Source organism: Nicotiana sylvestris, chromosome 8 (genome assembly GCF_000393655.2).
Source record: "Nicotiana sylvestris chromosome 8, ASM39365v2, whole genome shotgun sequence".
In the NCBI taxonomy this organism is placed as follows: Eukaryota; Viridiplantae; Streptophyta; class Magnoliopsida; order Solanales; family Solanaceae; genus Nicotiana; species Nicotiana sylvestris.
Genome location: NC_091064.1, coordinates 10,416,654 through 10,422,653, shown reverse-complemented (window position 1 = coordinate 10,422,653; position 6,000 = coordinate 10,416,654). Strand labels below are relative to the sequence as shown.

The 6,000-nt window shown below is 35.1% G+C and overlaps 1 long non-coding RNA gene across 1 annotated transcript; it reads left to right on the top strand.

Moving 5' to 3' along the window:
- The first annotated feature begins 1,649 nt into the window (after positions 1-1,649).
- On the top strand, positions 1,650-4,020 carry LOC104210064 (uncharacterized). Its single transcript, XR_706776.1, has 2 exons — positions 1,650-1,868; positions 3,751-4,020. It is a non-coding gene; the product is annotated as an uncharacterized lncRNA (long non-coding RNA).
- Positions 4,021-6,000: the final 1,980 nt, after the last annotated feature.

The following is a 6,000-nucleotide window of genomic DNA, read 5'->3' as shown; positions in this document are numbered from 1 at the left end:
CGACGACGACCTCAATGGAAGCAGAGAGCTCGGCCAAAACTATCAACGCACGAGATATCGGCTGCTGCTGGATTTTCTCGAAGCAGCAGGTACGTGAAGATAAGCAGAAGGGGTCGTTCGGATATGAGGAGGAAACAGGTTATGGAGGGTCGTTTGGGCAGTGATTAATGGCTGGAGCTCGGACGCGAGAGAGTGGTTGGTTTTGGGTTATGGTCGCCGGACATGATGGAGAGCTTGACAACGCAGCAACAGCTGCTCGAGTTCCGGCGAGGGGGCAGTGACGACGCGATGGAAGGAGCTGGGTTGGGCGGTTGACGACGGGCCTGTTTGGTGGTCTGTTTGGTGTTGGTGTTTGGGTGGTGGTATTGGGCAGTGGTCGACGGTTGAGGCTTCTGCTGGGTTGGTTTGGGTGTGAGGTTGAACTGGAGGCTTGGTGGACAGGGGTCGACGACGACGGAGCTGGGGGGGTTGCGGACGGTTTGGGTAGTGTAGATGGAGGTGGTGTTTGTTGATGGAGGTTTTGGGCTGTCGGGAAGGTGAGGAAATGGTGGTTTCACCTTTTCTTTTGAGGGAGGCTCCTAGGGTTTTTCTTCATCTCCTTTTGGAGAAGATGAATCAATAGTGTCCGTTTCCCTCTCAAAAAATCTGTCCGTTCGTTTTTTTTTCCAGAAAAATGTCCAAGCCCTTCCTCCAAAATTTAAAAATCCGTCCCTTTCCAACTTCTTTTGTCCGTGTATTAATGCCCATTTGTCCAGAAAAATGAGCCCCACGCGTGGTGGGGTTCGAGACTTGTGTCCCCCACGCGTGGTGGGATTTCCCATGTGTCATGGACTCGGTTTATTATGGGCTAGGTCCGAAAATTAAGCCTAAAACCGGGTAGTTTGAACCCGAATATTATTTCTTTGCCCGGACCCGAGAATAAGAACACGACGTTGCTTAACTAGTCCTATGTAAGCAAAATAACTACCAAAAATAAGACTAATATTTAAACAAAACTATATCTTTTTTTTTAAATATTTTTCAAGATTTAAAATAGCTACAAAATATTAATAAAACTTTTTTTTTGTAATTTTCGTTTTTTATATAAAGATAAAATATAAAGTAATATTTTTTATTTTTTTCAACAATTAAAATGACTACAAAACATTATTAGAACTACATTTTTTTGGTAATTTTCGAAATTATGTAAAGAACAAAATAAGGTACTATTTTTTTGTATTTTTCAAGTTTATGAGAAATACATAAACTAAAATATATATATATATATATTTTGTAATTTTCTTTTGCGATGAAAATTAAGTAAAAATAGTTAAAATAACTATATTAGACCCGATTTCACATATTCACGCTAAAAATATGAAAATTCTCGGGGAGGGTCAAAAATCCGGTATCTACACCAGGCAATAGAAAACAGTTTACTATCCCGTCAAATGGAACTTCAATTACTCCCGCACCCCTGCTTATTGAAGAGAATATTTCATTTTATCATGCATAACAATGATTTGCAAATTAGCTTGCATGTATCTTGACTAGCCAAACAAATACTTGTTATCTCCCATCTGGGCACGCTTAAAATAATTGTGTCTCCCATCTGGGCACGCTTAAGATAATTGTGTCCATAAAAACCTACATGAGTGGAAAAAGAATCATCTAACAACCCACTAAATATTTGTTACCTCTTATCAGCGCGCGTATGCGTAAGATAATTCTGTCTACAAAAACTTTCACAAGTGAGAAAAGAAAATCATCTAATGGTTTTTCGCATCTGCTGAAATTTGAGAAACCTTCTATCCTTATACGTTTCAAAATCTTTCGGACTATCATTGTGAAGGAGGAGAAAGTTCATGAAACTTATCTCCAGCTCTCAGGTATCCTTTTAAGTTGTTTATTTCCCATCTTTTTAAAAGCTAAATTAGTATTTTTTGAATTCTTTATATAAATTCCTGGCTCCATTACACATGGGTGGATCCACTGAAAGCGGACAAAATTTATCTAGGTTAACTGTTAAATGCTGGTAAGTTGGTAAAATTTATCATATATGGTGTTGAAATTCTTTAATACTAGGTTAACTGGTTAAATGCTTATTCCTGCCGCCCGCAGTTATAAACTAGATAAATGTGTCATGTGTGGTAGATTTTTTGAAAGTTTTTTTTTGTGTGCAACAATAACAATAATCACCCAGTGTATTCCTACAAGTGGGATCTGGAAAGGGTAGGATGTACGCAACCTTACCCCTATCCCAGAAGGGTAGAGAAACTGTTTCTGATAGACCCTCGGTTAGAGAAAAGATAGAAAAAATACTGATAGCAAGTAATAACAATATAGGATAATTAGAAAACTAAATCCAAGACAACAAAGAGAAGATGAAAAAAGTACTGATAATAAGTAATAATAGTGCAAAATATGTAGTGATAGCAAACTAAGAGAGTACTGATGGCAAGTAATAACATTACAAGATATGTGGTACTAGCAAACTAAGGATAAAAGTGATACCATACTAACAATAATACTACTTCACTATGGAAGACAATGAGAAACACTCGACTACCTACTAACCTTCTACCCTAATTCTCAACCTTCATACCCTCCTATCACGGGTCATGTCCTCAGTTAGCTCAAGCTACACCATGTCCCACCTGATCACCTCTCCCCAAGACTTCTTTGGCCTACCTCTACCCTTCCTCTTACCCCCAAAGTCCAACCTCTCACACCTCCTGACTAGGACATCTGCGCTTCTTCTTTTAACATGCCGAACCATCTCAGCCTCGCCTCTCGCATCTTTTCCTCCACAGTGGCCACTCTCATCTTGTCTCGAATAACTTCATTCCTAATTTTATCTAACCTAGTATGCCCACACATCTATATCAACATCCTCATTTCAACTACTTTTATCTGTTGGACATGAGATTTCTTGACTGGCCAACACTCTGCCCCATACAACATAGCCGGTCTAACCACTACCTTGTAGAACTTACCTTTATGTTTCAACAGTACATTCTTATCGCACAAGATACCGGAAGCGAGTCTCCACTTCATCCACCCTGCTCCGATGCGATGTGTGACATCCTCGTCAATCTCCTCATCAGTCTGAATCATGGACTTAAAGTTGTCCCTCCTGGGAATGACTTGCGTATCAAGCCTCACATCCCCGTCCGCTTCCTGGGTAACACCCCTGAACTTATCTTGTGTGCAAAATCCAAGTTTAAATTTATCTTGAAGCTTGTGTGACCTTTTTTTTTGTATTTTATTTCCTTTTGTTCCAATCATTTTCCTTTTTGGCTACTCCCAATTTTCTATTTGTTATTTTATTATTTTTATATTTTTCTTTCCTGTATTCTATTATTTTTTGTGGTCTCTAGCAAGAACACTTAAAAAAGAGGCTCCAAACTTTAAAATTCTATAAAATAAACATTCCTTTTAATTTCAAATCTGTAAGTTTTCTTCTTTCAAAGGCCTCATGAGAATTTTGTATTGATATCAAATTCCATTTTCATAATTTCTTTTTTTTATTATATCATAAAACTCTATGCTATTTTGTGGTTGTTAAGTCAATTTAAATTTCTTTATTATTAAATTATGATGAAAATTTCATAAGCATCGCTTAAAAAAACATGAGACTTATGATTTTGATTTATATCCTAGTAGGTGTCTTGATCTGGCCTCGTCACTACTCTACTGAGGTTAGGTTTGATATTTACTGGGTACCGTTGTGGTGTACTTATACTGCGCTTCTGCATAATTTTTGTGCAGATCCAGGTACGTCTGCTCATGTCGGTCGTTAGATATCATTTGTAGCTGTCTTACGGAGACTTCAAGGTATGTCTGCTCGGCATCCACAGGCCTTGAAGTCACCTTCTTTTATTTTTTACTACCGTTGTATTTCTTTTCAGTCAGACAGTGATGTACTAGACACTTTAGCTTACTCTTAGAGCTTACGACTCGGTTCCACCGGTTTTGGGAATGTATTTGTTGAGACTCTATTTCAGAAGTTTATATCAGTTACTCAGCCTTATTTTAGTAGTTTTGTTGATTATTCCTATTAAGTTGTTATTAACTGGTAGGCTTACCTAGAAATCAATTTAAATCACTTTACTAATAAATTATGATGAAAATTTCTTAAGCATCGCTTTGAAAAAACATGAGATTTATGATTTTGATTTGTGGAACTTATATTTTATCTAATTCTATATGTATTTATAGGTATAATTTATCTATTGAAGATGCTTTTTTTATTATTTATTCTAATTTATGTAATTTCCTCATTGAAGATATTATCTTATTTATGTAAATTTATTTTTAGTATAAAAAAGAAGTAATTTCTTGGTGAAAATATTGGTTTTACTTGAGTTATTAATAATAAAGGTGTTATTCTTATTTGAAATACTAATTACATTTTTTTTTTATTTTGAGACGTAATTTTGGTATTTGCAAATAAAAAATGCCTGAAGTTAACTCGAATAAACTAAAAAACCAAACCAAATAAACATTCCGAACAAACTCTATATTAATCATTACAATAAGTGCATTAAAGAAAATTGCGGCACCCGCTACCTTCAAATCCTAGATTCATCTCTGTCAATTAGGAGCGTCAAACGGGTGGGTCGGGTCAGATATGGTTTGGGTCAAAACGGTAATAAAAAAACAGATCAATTATCTGACTCGACCCATATTTAATACGGATAAAAAATGGGTTAACCGGCGGATAATATTGGTAACCATATTATCCATGACTTCTTGCATATGATCACTTGGGAGAATTTCATAGTCTCTCTAACTTGAAGAACCCCAGGCTTTACAAATGTAAATGTTAGACCCATTGATTATCCATTAGCTATCCATGTTCTAAATGGATAATATGGTTCTTATCCATATTTGATCCGTTTTTAAAAAGTTAATTATCCAACCCATTTTTTAGTGGATAATATGGATGGTTAACTATTTTCTTTTAATCATTTTGCCACCCCTACTGCCAATATATATTCAAACTTCTCAAGTTTAAATTAATTTCTGACCTGCAAAATAGAGGCGAAGCTAAATTTACTCGAGGCCTTTATCGAATAATCATACGGTATATATAGGTAAAATATTAAATTTTAGTGATATATAATATATATGAAATACCCTTATATCGTGAATTTATTTTTACTTTTTAGAAATTTTTTTAGTTTCGTCACTGCCCCAAAGGAACTTTGGCCGACGAATGCAACACACAAAAATATCTGAGGAAGGATGAGAAAGCTGCAGTATTATTCTGTTCATAAGCAGAATGCAATGTTCTTTGTCCAAAAAGTAGTCTTGTACCTTTCTTTTTCATGAAAAATCCATTTCAATTCGTACATTTTTGCTGTGACCGTGTCTATGTGGACTAATTCCTATTACTCTCGGCCGATATTCATGAGTAGTAAGACAAAAAAATGTCTAATTCTTAACGAAATTCAATGGTGCCAAACCAGAGTGGGATTCACACTCACTCCCACAAAATAGAAAAAACACTAAGGAAAAGACAAATAATGTTGCATTTGGACTAAATAGTGTACGAGAATTGTCTGTTATAAAATGGGACCCAGTTATAAAATTTTAATAAATATATTTTTATTTTAAAAAATTTATAAAATATAAATAAATATAATTCAAACTTAGCGACCAAAGTTGGTCGCTTAATGGAATAGAGACCAACTTTGGTCGCTAATCTGGAGCCCAGTTCTAACGTTTAACAATTATATTATTAATTTAAATATTATATAAAATATAAATAAATCTGATTTAAATTTAGCGACCAACTTTGGTCGCTAAATTAAATTCATGTATAATTAGCGACCAAAGTTGGTCTCTATTCAGGTCAACAATGGTCAAAATTAAAAATCACTTTTGTATTTACTATATAAATAATATAAATATAAGCCGGTAATACTTTTGTAATACAAGGGATGAATAGTACTACGAAGCGTGCGTGTGTGTCTATATATATATATATACACACACTTATACTTATACTATACT